The sequence below is a fragment of the Callithrix jacchus genome, chromosome 1 (genome assembly GCF_049354715.1).
Source record: "Callithrix jacchus isolate 240 chromosome 1, calJac240_pri, whole genome shotgun sequence".
Taxonomy (NCBI): domain Eukaryota; kingdom Metazoa; phylum Chordata; class Mammalia; order Primates; family Cebidae; genus Callithrix; species Callithrix jacchus.
Window position 1 is genome coordinate 130,997,718 of NC_133502.1, and position 16,428 is coordinate 131,014,145.

Sequence of the window (16,428 nt, forward strand, 5' to 3'; positions counted from 1 at the left end):
AACTATCCCCTGACAATCAGGCTGGAAGAGGGAGGTATCCTTTAATCTTATTCCCTTTGTTTTAGTACTTTTTTTTTCTGAGGGGAAAAATTCTCTTTTTTATTTTCTCTTGCTGACTAACTCTTCCCTTTAGTCATTTTCATCTCACGACTCATGGCAATTTTCCCTCTTTACATTAAGAATGAATATCAACACAAATCATGTTTGAGTTTCTATTTCAGGGCATTGTTTCTCTCCTCAGATGCTCAGAGGTGAGCAAAAGAAAGTTGGAGTGAGCTTTCAGCACCAAGACTTCAGCAGGATCAGAAGTTTCCATCTTCCCTCTTTTCTCGGTGCATGCCAAAGTTGTGGAGAAAAATGTTTCCTGTGGTAACAGGAAAGTAGTTTGAATCAATCAAAGATCATTTATAATTTGTATGAACTGGAGAAAAGAAATAGACTTGAAAGATCTTCAGATTCCAGGGAAGTTCTATAAAGGGAACCAGAGGCAGTTATTTGTAAATGAAACTCGAGGTTTTTGATCAGGGGCTTATGTGCCAGAGATTGTGCAGCTTCGTTCAATGTGTCCTAGTTTTTTAGGACAAATGCCAAAATAAGGGGAGGAGGATTATTGCGCCTAGCTTCCTGTCTGGGGGTCTAAGCTGGTTGTGCACATTGATGCCATGGTTCGCATTTGAGTTGTTACTTTCAAAAACGCTTCATTTATTAAAACATAAAATCATCATTATTATCTCATTACAGCATGGGCCCTGGATATGAAAAAAAAATGATTACCTGATCTTTATTTCCTTACTCTGTTCTATCTGTCTCTGATTTTGTTGCTTGGGGATTATTGGTCTATCAACACTCTTCCTGAATAATCAATCTGGTTAATTTAGCCTATAAACCACTTTTCCCCCTGTGTCTGGTGTAACATATTGTTTAGTAATGTGCCCAGTAAAGCAGAAAAAGTAACTCCCAGGAATAGAAAAGGAAACGGCACTCAGATTTTGAACTTGAGTATCTTGCATTTTACCCGTCTGCTGGGCTGTGTGGTAACTGACTTTTTATTTATTTTGTTTTTAGCCATATGACTAACTCTACCTCATTGTGCTCAGCAGCTGAACAAAATGCACAGTGCTATATTCTGAAGCACCCACTCATTCTTTATTGCTTTTATGACAAAGCTGTCCCTCCACATGTCTGCTCTGCCCTCTGACCCAAAGCGTTTACTTCAAGTAAACATGCCAGATGGTGGAGAAAAGTGATGGGTCAAAGAACAACGCTCAAGGGTCAGGAGTCACCAAATCCTTCTTCACAAAGCAAACTTAAAAGCAACAATTTTACCAAATGCTTTGGAGTGCTTTCACAGTAGAAATGGAGGTGGGAAGGGTAGACCTTAATTACATATTTTGCTTTTGGGGCCTAATGGTTTTAGGTACAGTGTCTATTGGCTAATTTAAACGTAAGCAGTTTATGAGAAACGATAAGAAAACAAGGAGGACAGATGGATCACTCTTGTACTCAGCAAAGAGCAGCAAGGTGAATAGTTTGTGGGTGAATGAGTATTCTAAGCTCTGGCTGAAAATCACACAGACAATTTGGATTTCTTTTTTAGGGGCTTTTGTTGAAAGTTGAGGCCTAAAGGATGCCATTGTCTAAAATACACTAGAACCCTGAAAAGGCGCTAGTAACCTCCAAGGAATCCCTTAGATGAGCTTCTCCATTTCTTTTCCTTGTCTAGCATGGTGCTGTGTAAATCCAGATATATGAGCATTTGTGGAGTTACTGTAAATATCTTAAGCACAAGGATGAGTCTATTTAATGTTGCTGTTTTCAGAGTAATTTAAGAAAATGTTTATTAGCCATTTTTTAGGACTGTGTATTTTAGAAAGAACATTAGAAATACTAGCCTGGCCACGATGGTGAAACCCCGTCTCCACTAAGAACACAAAAACATTAGTTGGGCGTGGTGGCACGTGCCTGTAGTCCCAGCTACTCAGGAGGCTGAGGCAGAAGAATCGCATGAACCCAGGAGGTGGAGGTTGCAGTGAGCCAAGATTGCACCACTGCATTCCAGCCTGGGTGACAGAGTGAGACTATGTCTCAAAAAAAAAAGAAGAAAAGGAAAAGAAAGAAATAGTAGTTACTCCTTGCAGATAAGCTGGCATAGGTAGGCACTATTACCTCTCTTTTTCAGATGATGATGGCATGACATGTCTGTAAAATGCACTAGATTTATACATAGAATTATATAATATTTTTGAAATAATTTAAAGAGGGAAACATTTTTAAATTTTTCTTATTCAGTAAATTAAAACATATCCATGTTTTTAAAACTCTTCCTGGGCTAAGTACTATCATATTTGACTTTCAGGATAAAGTTTTTCTCCTATTTGCCAAGCATAAGAACTTATTTGTTTGTGGTACAATGAATTCTCTATCTGGGATATGGTGTAAAATAGAGTTAAATCGGAATTTCTAATGAAACGTTATTTATAGGGCTAAATGTGTTTCCTTGATAAATTACCAGCTTCTGTGATACGTCACCCATGAAGAGATTGGTAGTAATAGTAATAGTTTCTTTTCAAGTATTACCAAATTAACATTTAATAATATTAATAATAACCTCAAGTCATTGGATGTCAACTATGGGCTAGAAACTTTATGAGGTACTTTAAGAGGACTTTATGCCTAATTTAATTTTTCCAGCTTTAGCCAAAAGGACAGCAACTGATATTTATTTAGCATTTACAAATTACTAATTGCTGGGTTTATTGCTTTACATATGTTATTAAATCCTCAAAACAACCCTGATGAGTAGGTACAGTCATTAGGGTCATATTGTAAATGAGAAAACTGAGGTTTAGAGAGATTGAACAAGCTGTTTACTTCTTCATACACTTGATAAATGGCAGACATGGATTTAAACCCAGGCATAAGTTCTTAGTCACTATTCTAGGTATTATTATCTCTATTATACTAGTAATAAACTGAAATGCAGAGATGTTTCATCTGCCCAAAGTCGCACTATTAGCAAGAGGCAGAGGGCACATCCAAACTCAAGATTTTTCTGACTTTAAAGCCCACACTAGATATGGTAGTCTCTCTCTCAATAGAACTACATTCAAACACCTAGAAAAATAACTGACATTCCCCATTATTTCTGTAAAAGGTACAAATTGTTACTCACTGTATCATCAGTATTCATGGCTAGTGGGTTACCTTCTGTTAGGCTTGTACACTTCTGCTCCTAATCATTGACTTTTGTGTTTACAGTTGTGTAGTTCCCAAACCTCCTTATACCAATCGAACCTGTTACTGTAGTTATATAATTATGTTAATGATTATAAAAGCCAATGAAATATGAATGTAGAAATAGAACTTATTTCCATGAAACATAAACTGTATGAAAAAGCAATTAAGGCAAGGTACAAAACTATTGAGCCAAATTAAATATGAGTAATGAAATTGTGAAAGACTGAGGGAAAATAATAAACTGAGGCAATTTCTCCATTCACAACTGCTTCCTAATTTAATTTAATTTTTTTTTTTTTTGAGATGGAGTTTTGCTCTTGTTACCCAGGCTGGAGTGCAATGGCGTGATCTCGGCTCACCGCAACCTCCGCCTCCTGGGTTCAGGCAATTCTCCTGCCTCAGCTTCCTGAGTAGCTGGGATTACAGGCACGTGCCACCATGCCCAGCGAATTTTTTGTTTTTAGTAGAGACGGGGTTTCACCATGTTGACCAGGATGGTCTTGATCAATTTTATTTAAATTTTGATTCCACTTTTAAAAAAATCCCAAGGTCTTGAATAAAAAACTTGGTTCTAAGTCAAACTATTGGCCAATGAATGGATATACATGTTAGCTTAAAATAAAACATTGAGGTTATATACTTATCTTTTTCTGATTGTCTAATAATTCTTGAGAAGAGGGTTCCTTGTCTGTTTACAGTGGAGGAAACTGAGGTGCAGGCTGATTAACTCCCTAACTTAGATCCTACCATCTAGCACAATGCAGAGCTAAGACAAAGCAGCAGAGCCAGAAACAGAATTTAACTCCATGGTTCTAGTTAACTCTATAGTTCTCCACAGTTTATGCTTTGTCTTTTACTGCCTCACCAACATGATACATTCGAGGGTTAGGAATCATATGCCAGGAAACCCCAGGGAAAATTATTGAACTCACATGGACTTGAAAGTTCCCGCTACTTCATCTCCACCCTCAGAAAAACCTTCCTTTTTCTCAAACAGAGATTAACCTATTTGATTTTCAAAAACTCTAGGGAAAGATATTTCATCACATCATATTATGATTATCATTGTTATAAGAATTTTATTTTCCTCAGAGACTCTACCAATATACACTCCTGCTAAGATGTAAAGCTTTTAAACAATAGGAAAGAACAGAAAAGACTTTCAATAACATGACAACATTGCTGAAGATATAAGTCCCAGATCTTCTCTAACTTTGTGCTGTCTCCCCTAGCTACTTGCTTGACACTTTCTGAATTATTCATAACTGAAAAAAGTCACTGTGTTTTGGACTTGGTTATTAAAATCACCTTAAAAATAATTTATTTAACTATTTCTATCTGTTGAATTGACAGAAATATCAGCTCTTCTGGAGAATTTCCACAGAATGATTCGTGATCATATTTTCTTGAGAATTAAAGTGGTGTAATGCTGAACAAAGGAAGAATTGCTATACATACAGATAACCTCTTTTCTCAGTACTTGTTTATGTATTGTCCAGGTTCCTTGTATTAGTTGCTATGGTTGTGTAACAAATCTCCTCAACTTAGTGGCTTGTAACAACAATATTTATTTACTGTCTTTCCTGGTTTCTGTGGTTAAGAATTTGGTTGTGGCTTGACTAAACTATTCTGGATCAGAGTGTCTCATGAGATTGTTGTCAGAGGTTGGCTGGGGTGAGACATGTGATGCATTGACTGGGACTGGGAGATCTATTTCCAAGGTCGTTTCCTCACATAACTGGCTGGTGGTGCTGATTGTGGGTGGGAGGTTTAGTTCCTCTCTACATGGACCTTTCTAAAGGCCTGCTTGAGTGTCCTCATGGCATGGTAGCTGGCTTATATTCAAGAATCCAGTGTGGAGAATGCAATACATTGATCTGGCCTGAGAAGATGTGTACTGTCATTTCTAGCATATTCTATCGGTCCCTTATGGTCAAAAGAAGCAATGATGAGAATTTGTCTTAGAATCTGACTACCCCTAAAAAGCTATTAAAAAAAAAAAAGAGTCTGACTACCACAAACCACTGCTTTGTCCACCTGGAATCATGGCAATGACCAAAATCTGTTATTGTAATGATAGTTGTCTGTCTTCTCTTTCAGAATTTAAGTTCCTCTAGTATGTATGTCTTGTCATTTATATTCTCTTTCTTTAATGCATAGATTTTAATAAATCTTTTTCACTCCTTTCATCTCTTCACTCTGGGTCTGGATCTGATGACTGCATTAATTATCTGTTGCTGCAGAACAAACCACACCAAACCTTAGTGGTTTAAAGCCACAGTTGCTTGTCTGCTTATAATCATGTGGGTCAGCAATTTGTGCTGGACTAAGTTGAGTGGTACTGTGACCATCTGTCTTGCCTGGGGTCACTCATATAACCCAAGTCATCTGACAGTTCGGATGGAGCTAGATGGTCTAAGATGACCTCACTCATGTCTGGTGTTTGGCAGGCTGTCAACTTCTTGATTCCTCATTATATGGTCTCTCCAGCAAGCAAGCTGGGGCTCGTTCTCATAGTGGTCTTAGAGTTGCAATAGCATCTGGAAGAGGCAAGCCTCAGAGTGTAAACACATTTCAATTCTCTGCTTGTGTTATTCTAACAAATATTCTATTGGCTAAGGGAAGTCACATGGGTAAACCTAGAGTCAAGAGATTGAGAAATTGATGTCACTTCCTGATGGGAGCCTTGGCAAAGTCACATTGCAAAAGGGAAAGATACAGGATGGGAGGAATTATTATGGCCATCTGTGCAAACACTGCCTAAATAGCTTTCACCTGAGCCTTTGGGTAACCTTTCTTTTTTTGTATCACCCTCTAAGCTATAAGCTCCCTGGGGCAAGGGCCATGGCCAGTTTATATTTTTCTATATATTTAGCACTTTTCCCACTGCTACATAAATATTTGTTGAATTGAAGTGAATATAAAAACACTTTCTGGGAAAGAGATTGTGGAAAAGGCAAGTAGAGAATAAAATGGAAGGACTCATGCTGTATTGATAACTTTCGACTGGTTTAGTTATTTAAACAAGAAAACCAAACCGTTTGATTTTTTAAAATTACATTATTAGTGGTTTGCCTGAACTGACTAGCTATTTGGTCAAAAAGAGTGGATAAATTGTGGGTATGTAGACAAGATACATATAGTATGCTGATGAAAGTCACACATTCTTATTGCTGGTTCAGTTTAGATGCTCAATAACGCACAGCTGTGATGTCTCTTGTCCAATAATCATGGGACTGCTCCTGTTGCCAACTTTGCCTGTAGTTCACCAAAGTCAAGTTGCCCAAGGTAAGATAATACTTTTTTCTAAGATTATTGTTGATAGGTTCCAAAAGAGTATTAGGTGGTTAAATTCCTCATTGTTACCAATGGATAGTGTGTCAAGCAACAAGAATTAACTTATTAGCATCAGTAACACCTTGACTTTTAGTATTCAGTATAAGTTTATGTTGTATCATCTGTGGCAGTAGTTTTCAATTTAAGACTATGTAAATATTTAAAATATTTTATTCTCAGAGTGGGGGAGACGATTAAAAAATATATTGATAAGGCTGCATAGACAATCTAAAATTCCCAACTTCTTTGTTTTTGACTAGAATTTTATTGACTAGAATTCCAATGTGTCAATTCAGATTATTTCATCCTGATCAAAGTTATGGAATATCTGATAAATGAGAAAAAAAAAGCAGATTGATGTGTATGTACTATAGCTTGTTAAGTAGATCAACTCTTTCAAAACATGAGGCCAATGGAAAGAAATAGTAAGAGGAATTTACTAGTGAAAGTTGAGAGAGTAAAGGCTGTATTGTGTGCCTTAACATCTGGGGAGGTTAATATGGCTGTAATAGGTCTTACGAAAATTATGCAATTAAGATAGTTATAATGGGGATGGGTGTATTTATGACTATTGTTGTGTAAAAAATATTCTCCTCAAATGAAGTGACTTAAAACAACAATAATCATTTATTATCTTACATGATTTCTGTGAGTCAGGTATTTAGACAAGGCATAATGGGATGACTTGTCTGTGCTCTATAATAGCTGAGGCCTCGGCTGAAAGAATTAAGACTGGGGGCTGGAATGATCTGAAGCCTTATTCATTCACATGGTTGATGCCAGAAGATCTTCTTGGGCTTGTTGGCCAGAACACCCCTATACCCTACACAGTCTCTTCCTTGGCTTGGGCCCTCTCACAAAATGGTGGTTGGATTCCAAGGTCAAAGAGAAAGAGAGAATAGTGAGAGAGAAAGAGAGAGAGAGTAGTGTGTGTGAGAGAGAGTAGCATGTGTGTGTGTGTGTGTGTGTGTGTGAGAGAGAGAGAGAGAGAGAGAGAGAGAGAGAGAGAGAGAGAGAGAAGCTGTATTGTTATTTATGACCTAGCTTTGGAAGTCATGCATTATTACTTCTGCTGCATTCTAGTCATGTAGGCATTCACAAAGTCCAGCTCAGTTTCTGGGAATGAGGAAATAGAATCAATTTCTTGATGGAGAGTGACAAAGTGCTGGAAGTGCATATGGAACCAGAAATATTACTGTGGCCAGTTTTGGAAAATATAATCTGCTCCCATGGAGCAGGAATAATCATGATCACATTGTGTTTTAGACTTGCTAGGGTTTATTAAAATAATAATATAAAATTTTTTATTTGTGGTCTGAATAATGAATATGATTGGCAGTATTGAACATAGCCAAAGATGTTGACTCCAGGGGGATGGTTTTAATTAAAATATCTTTCAGATAATTCAGAAAATACAAGCAAAAATTTCTTGTTATATTTGTGGTGTGTTTTTATTGCAAGTGACAAAAAACTCAAATTGATTCAATCAAAAAGAGTGTATTTATTAACTAGTGTAACTAAAAATTTGGGGGACAATGCTGGCTGAGAGTACAACTGGATAAAGGCCTCAAATGATGTTGGCAGCAGGAATCAGTATCTCTCTGTATTTTAGCTCTGTTTTTCAATTTTTATTGCTCAGGCAGGCTTTCCTCAATCTTGGATAAGGAAGCCCAGCAGCAATTTTAGGTTTATATTTAGATTTAAATATTATTATATACTGTCATAATTATTATTATATATTTTAAGTTTATAAACATTTAGATTTAAACCTAGAGGCCAGCAGCAATTCTAGGTTTATATTTAGTTTAGCATCTCCCATTAACATAGCGTCTTTTTCAATCATTCCAGCAATTGTTCAGAGTATTGAGACTCAATGGGTTGGACTCTGAAAAGATGATTAGGATTATACCAGCCTTTGAGTGGTAATGACTTTGATTAGTAAAATGTGAATCATGTACACATCCAGAGGGCTGGAGGTTGGGGCTCACTGAGTTGGACTCTGAAATGGTGATTAGGATTATACCATTCTTTGAGTGGTTATGACTTTGATTAGAAAAACTTGAATCATGTACACATCCAGAGGGCTGGAGTTGGACTCATCCAACTCTCATGAATTGAGAGTCATGGCTTAGCTTGGAATGCTGTGCATAATTGCAGAGAATGTGCATATGCAGAGAATGCTTTTCACAGGAACAGCAGAAATACAATACTGATGCACTGATGTGGGCACTGGGTTCTGGCTGAAAGAGCACTTTCTGGCTATGATAGACAAAGAGTGAAATCCCCAAGGATCAATACTACAGGGAAGAAATTAAGAGCCCACACTTGTTGATTGATGTAATGAGTCATATATCAATCTGATTTCATCTTATGTATTTATTTGACACTTAGTTGTTGAACATCTAATATGTGCCTGGAATGGAATTTTACATGTTTAGCTGGGATTGTAACTTTAGTTTAAGTGAGAATTAGAATTGTCTGGGCAGGTCTGGCAGAGGTGTCGGGTTAAAACCAATTGCACGAGGACCTCAGAGCCTCTTGGGAGGTAAGTTTCAGGGAAGGCGAAGGTCCTTGAAGGTGGAGGAGACAGGCAAGTGTAGCATGGTGTCTCCCATTTAGATTAATTCCCTCTCAGTTAGCCTTGATTTGTGTAAGAACCCCAGAGAAAGCAGTGTGATTGGAAGTCAGTATTGAAGGAACTGTAAGACACATAGTAGCACTGACTTGCAAGCTCCTTCTGCAGAGAAACCCAAAGAGAAGCATTTTCTCACTTTGCTGCTGAATAGCTGGATGGCATTAATATCTTGAGAACTACGGTGTCTGGGATATGGGGGGAAACAGTAGCTCCTGGTAAACTCTTAACAGGCATAAGTTTAGGGTAGAGGGAGAGTATTTATGAGCTGTGGATGATATTCTTTGGGTTCCCCCGAGAACATGTGGGACCATTTTTTTTTTTTTAGAACGGGAAAGTGTTGGTCAGTACCATAAAATGTAGAGTTTTAGAAATAAGGGGGGCATTTTAGTTACATATAGTTTGATATAGTTAAGTAATTTTGAGTATGATTGGAATATCTTATTTGTCCTTTATCAATACAAGGGGCTGTGGAGTGGGCTGGACTTAAGAAGGCTTAACTTTAAAATATCTGAATTTTAGAATGATGCATTAAAAACTGTAATAACATCCAGGGACATGTTGGAAGTAGACACCATTATTTCTCAAATATACTGATTACATAATCTGCAATTTAAAAGAAGATGGCCACAATTATCTAATGGATTTTTGGGATGCTATGTCAGAGATGTCTGGCCTTGTAAAGGATCCCACACAGAAGATGATCAAATGCACTTCTTTCTGAACTGCTCTATTTTCAAATACATTAAAGAAACTAAGGGAGCTTAATTAGCATGGTGGTAGGCCAGAAGATATAAAATAGTAAAATGTTGAGCTTACAGAATAGTGCGCTCTAATAAAGTGTGTTTAAAATGTAACAGAGGAATAAATGGAAATAGGCAGTTCACAAAGGAAGACATTTGAATTTGGCTTTGAAACATGATTTGAAGTTGACTAGATATCAGAGCTAATGAGGAAAAACCATTCAAGCTGGAAGAAACAGCAATGCAAACACATCGATAATCCCATGTTTGGGTCTAGAGTGCAATGCATTGGAGGTAGGCAGGAACAATGTATAATCTTTTATATCTTGCTTATGAGTTTAAATATTACCTTGTTAGAGTCACGAAATGATTTAAATTGAAGAATGACATAATTTGATCTTTGTCTCGGAAAGATTTCTTTGACATCATTTTGGAGGTCTGGAGACAGAGAAGAGGAGAAAAGACTAGTTAAGCCTGTCATTCATAAGCAAGGCTAGGGAGGTCAAACTCCAAGCAAGAAATGATGAAGACTTTGATTTGGCCAGTGATAGGAGCTGAGAGGAAGTGGTGCGTTTTTTAGAAAGACTGATCAATTGTGTATTCATCAAGCAAATCAGATAAGACTCTGTATACTTCTATTCACCTAATTTTTATCATATTTACTTTAACATAGTTTTATGCTTTAGATGGTTGAATGTGTAATAGCAAAGAACTCAAATTCTCTTAATAGAAGGTGGCTAAATATTCACCAAATAGCTATACTTTCTGTTTGGGGTTTGCTCTGAGTTTATATCAAATTTTATGAAAGGAGAGAGAATGAATGTGAAAAAGGAAATTAGTAGTCCACTGTATTTTAACATAGCATGATTTTTATTTGAGTATGACAAAAAGATATGGAGTAATTGACAATCTGATTAATTTTTTAAGAGAATGAATAAGCATTCAAATAGGCTTAGCTTTGTCAGAATTTATCTAAGTATTGAAATTCTTAAGGTTGTTTTATTATACAACTAGGGAAAAATTTTAATGTCGTGATTTAAAATATAAATATTCACTTAACAAATTTTTGAATAAGTGACATACTATATGAGAAAGTCAAACTATGACAGTATTCTGACCTTCTTAGCTCTATTCCTCTGGTATTTCCACTCCCAAATCAATCAAGTTCTTCAATTGAAAGTTTAGTTCAAACTTAGGTTCTGGAGACAGTCCTGCTTCTGGTCAGAGAAAGTTAAGAAAACTTAGGAGCATTACTTGGGAGGACCTATATTAAGTGTCCTTGGACAAGGATACTCTGATCTAATGTTCTTGATTTGTGATTTAGAATCCTGAGACCAAACTACAACTTGTATCTTGCTTTCAGTGACATGTTTTAATTTTTGTACTGTGTCTTGACCCCTGCTTTGATAATTCATCTAATATTCCTGTTTCTTGAGATTATAACTCATACTTTATGTCTATCTAGAGCAGAAGTCCTCCCACTCTGGGGCCATGCTATCTGCTATTATGACTCTCAGACAATCCAACTACCTTTCTCCTTGTATCAGCGGCCTCCAGGTGTCACCCTCCTCTGTACACTGTTTACTGGGAGATTCACATCCATTTCATACTTGTAACTGGATCTTTTTCCTGGTCTCTTGACCTGTTCTGTCCATTTGCAGACTGTTCTCCGATTTCCAACCCAAACAGACCACAGTCTCCTATATTTATGCTAGGATAATGGTTTTCGGTTTTCCTCAAAATCTGAGACTTGAATGAAGCTGGAAACCATCATTCTTAGCAAATTCAAACAGGAACAGAAAACCAAATACTGCATGTTCTCACTCATAAATGAGAGTCGAACAGTGAGAACACATGGACGCAGGGAGGGAAACATCACACACTGGGGCCTGTTGGGGGCAGGGTGCTAGGGAAAGGATAGCATTAGGAGAAAAACTTAATGTAGATGATGGGTTGAAGTGTGCAGCAAACCACCATGGCACATATACACCTATGTAACAATACTGCACATTCTGCACATGTATCCCAGAGCTTAAAGTATAATAATTATAAAAAAGAAGAAATGAGGCCCTCTTAACGTCTTTAGTTAATAGAGCTTTTTTAAAACTTATCTTGAAATGCTTCACAAGTTACTCAAGAAAAAGGCACCTATCATTCTGATTATCTACTTTTACAATACCAAAAGGTATTTGTAATAGGAGAGTGATAAGTGGTCAAGTTATCTCTGCCACCAACTGCTGAGGCATCTTGGTCAAGTCCCTCCACCTCTCCAGTCCTCTGTTTCTTATGCAATACCTTAGCAGGTAGTGTGAGGATAAGAAGATAGTGGTTTCTTAGTAAACACTTATTATCTCATTTCATAATGGATTTGACTCCACACCTATAATATATAGCACATGTAGATGTTTTGATAATTATAACTGTTAGATTGAAGAAAGTGGAGTCAAATAGTCCTTATTGTATTTGTTTTCAAAGCCTAAACTATTGCGTCTATCACAGGAAAAGAAAATTATAAAATGAATACGTGATTGGTCAAAAATAGCATGTGTTACTACCCCAGGTATAATATAAGACTCTTAGTTAAATATGACAAAAAACGAACAAAAATACTAAACTTGACTTTAGAAAAAAAAATTCAATGGCAGATAAGCTAAAAAAAAACACCTAGGGTGCAGGTCGGTGAGGGCTCTGAGGCATGGTTAGATACAGGGGTCAAATAATATTTTTATCATTTCTCTCTCTCCTTTCCTTTTTCATTTATTTGCTTGGCTTTTCTCTGTAGTTTTCTTTCTATAATGATGTGTGGTAAGTCCAGGATAACATCCCACCTATCTAGCAGTTCCTACAAAAGTCCCAGGTTATCATCCTCATCCTGCTACTGCTGTGGACAAGGAGGCCTAGTTCACATGTCTGTTCCTCAAAACCAGTTCGTAGGTCTGCTCTAACCAGCTCTCAAAGACTTAGAAGGGAGTAAGGGCGGGTCTTCCAAAAGGAGAAGTTAGCTTCTGGCACAAGACATTAGAATGCTGGGAAGGTACCCATATGTCTCACTTTCTGAGTGCATGATCTTGGAAAAGTTCTCAATCTTTTTTCAATGTTAGCTTCATCACTTCCTATTGATGGGAAGAGTTACTCCAGCGGTTTAGGTTGATAATTAAGTGGCTTAAGGTATTAAAAGGTGTCCTAGAGTTGCTGGCATATACCCAGCTGGTAGATACCCTTATTACATCTTTCCCTGCTTTCAGTAGCATGGAAATAAGATTTTGTGAGGAAGCCAGGTGTAAAATAGGAGCCGCTCTGAAATTCCTACCACAATATCACTTTCCTTTTGATCTCATACATTTATACATGAATATCATGAAAATCTGTATAATATTTCCTATAGGTCTAGGCTACCTTATGCGGCAAGCAAACATAACCTGGGGATAAGGTGGATAATTCAGCTCTTGTAGTCTGTTAGGAGCTTGCAATACTCAGGTAACTCCATTTACCTTCCTGGTGGAAGATGTCTAAACCTAACTGTCATCAGGGATAGAAATGACTGAAGGTGCTCAATATCTGTTACCTCCCATAGAATATTCACCACTCCAGGCATAAAAGTCAAGAAAACTGTAGGACTGTCAATCAATGTGTTGATTAGTAATCTGCTACTCTCCTGTTTTGTCCTGTTAATGTGGGGACAAAAGCTGTGGTAATATTGATACAATCCGAGGAATGCGTAGCAATTTGAATGTGTCTCCTCGAAATGAAGCCATAGTTATGTAGCTTTACAAGTGCTAAAAGCAATTAGTTGTAACTGATCTTGACTATCAAAGAAATACATGGGAGGCTGGTTGTGTGGTATCCTTTTAATTCCTGATTGATTTTTGCTGTACGTTGTTTTTTGTGATTTTTCTAATAACAAGCACCGGGTGACAATAGCTTTTCTTCAAGCATGTATTGTGATCTTTAGTTTCTTGGTCCTGACATAATCCATTAATGGCTGCATCACAAACTGGATAAAAACACAGAGCAGGTCAAGTTCCATACAATAAAAACCTTTGTTTAACAAAATGGTTCCCAAGTCCTTCTGGGGCAGAATTAATTCAGGCAGCATGAAATAAAGCATTTTGGTTTCATAAACTATTTGGAGATTCTCTTTGAATTGCTTCTTAAGTAATTATGAAATCATTCCTTGCTTATTCAATAATTTAAAATATCTGCTGGATCTACTGCTTGGCCTTGGGGTTCACGGCAATAAACAAAACCTCTCTTCTCTTAGAGACAAAATATTCCGTAGGATGGCAAAGACAATTGGATTAGTTTACTGGGGCTGCCACAGCAAAATGCCACAGACTGGGTGGATGAAACAACAGAAATTTATTTCTCACAGTTCAAGAAGCTAGAAATTCAAAATCAAGGTGTTGACAGGTTTTGTTCTCCTGAGGCCTCTTTCCTTGACATGCAGATGGCCACCTTCTCACTGCGTCCTCACACAACCTGTGTGCACATGACCTGCTCTCTCTCTGTATGTCCAAATTTCCTCTTATAAGGATATCAGTGAGAATGGATTAGTACTCACCTTGATGGCTCCCTAATCACCTCTTTAAAGGCCCCACCTCCAATGTCACATTCCGAGGTACTGAGAGTTAGGTCTTCAACATATACATCTCTGTGGGGGGGCATAATTAATTTAATAATAATATAAATTAAACCAATGAGTATGCATTATTTAAGGTGGTGCCCCAAAACTATAAATAAAAATAAGGCAGGGTAAATGATTGGGTGGAATGCTGGGGAAATTGTTTTAAACAGGATGGTCAAGGAAGTCCTGTCTATTTAAATATCTTTTGAACAGAGAAATGAAGAGAAGGAAAGAGGAATGGGAATATTTGGGGGAAAAGTGTTAGGAAGAGGGCATGGTGCTCAGTGTAGTAGAAAAGAGCCTAGAGGCTGATATGGCTGGAGAGGAAAGTGTCAGGACAGAGATGAGACCAGAGGGGTAACTGGAGATCATCATGGAAAGTCGTAGAGGCCTGCAAGGAAGTGGTAAGTATCTGCTGAAGATAATGGATTCCTAAACCCACAATCAAGGCTCAGTGGTTGTATATGCTACTAGGGCTGTGCAGGGTGTTTGGACAAGACTGCTTACATAATTTGTGGAGCCCAGTACCAAATAAAAATGTGGGGCATCTTGTTCAGATGTCAAGATGGTGACATCAGGGTATTAAACCAAGTGTAGGATAGTTCTCACCTCAGAGCTCTGTGTAACCACACAGGTCACATGCCCTGGATTTAGAAATATAAGAGGAAAAATCTGGATTTGCACAAATGCTTCTTTGAAGGTAAAATATGTGGTCAGAAACTGTGTAGTCTTGTGGAAAGGGTATTTCTGTGGTTTAGATTTAAAATCTTGTTTAAAATCCCAGCTTCTTTGCTTTCTACTGGTAAAACAAACTGGTCTCAAATTTATTATTTGTAACAGAGGGATAGTGAACCCTATCTTATAAGGTTTGGTTTTAGTCCAGTTTTGCCAAATAATAGTAAAAAAGCTGGGGTAAATGAGATAGGATTCTCTCTTTGTCCATTTTGTGTTGCTATAACAAGAATACATGAGACTGGATAATTTAAAAGAAAAGAGGTTTATTTATCTTATGATTCTGCAGGGGAAAAGTGCTGGCATCTGCTAGGCTTCTGGTGAGAGCCACATGCTGGGTCAAAGCATGATGGAGAAGGTCAAAGGGGACAGGAACACATGAGAAGACCCAAGTGGAGTCCTGGCTTTATAACAACCTGCCCTTGCAGGAACTAATCCAGTTTTGCAAGAACTCACTCTCTACTGCTAGAATGGTACCCAGTTATTTATAAAAAATCTGTCCTCCTGATCCAGAAAACTTCCACTAGACCATACCTTCCAACATCACCACACTGAAAATAAAATTTCAACATGCATTTTGGTAGAAACAAACAAACCATATCAAAACCATAGCATATTGTATTTAAAAAATAATCAAATAATACATTTTATTTGCTTCCTTTTTACATTCTCTTTTGACATTCCTTCCTTCCTATAATTCCTAAACAAGGAAAGTGTTTTGTGAAGTAACGGTAATAATTTATACTAGAAATGAAGATTGTTCACCTTTTCATAAATGCAGAAAATCATTCTCATTTATATGATACATTTTATTATGGGCAAGAAGCCCAGATGTCAGATAGAGTTTTTGCTTTGTCCCATGACATAACTGAGATTGTATATCAATAGTCTTTATTACTCTGCAGTAATTATTTGGTAAAATGAGCCAATTCTAACAGCCTCTGGTGTTGGCTTCATCTCTTTTCCTTCTTCCCCCTTTAGACAGTCATTTTTCTGTCTTTCTTGTCCAGCTTTCTCCCCAAAGTGCAGCTGTATCTGTGTGTCTCATTCTGAGAGGGCAGGCAACTGGCTGCTATCAAAGTCACTCTGTGGCCTGGCCAGTGGGGAGCCATGAAGAACCATCT

General features: G+C 37.4%; 1 protein-coding gene across 4 annotated transcripts in view; it reads left to right on the forward strand.

Annotated features, from left to right (window-relative positions):
• Positions 1–16,428, forward strand: part of LOC118155287 (uncharacterized) — a 213,211-nt gene that overhangs the window by 169,501 nt on the left and 27,282 nt on the right. For all 4 annotated transcript variants that reach the window (XR_013526773.1, XR_004745558.3, XR_008481839.2 and 1 more), the window contains one exon: positions 6,420–6,525. The gene's annotated coding sequence lies outside the window, so the exon portion shown is untranslated. The remainder of the gene's footprint in view (positions 1–6,419; positions 6,526–16,428) is intronic.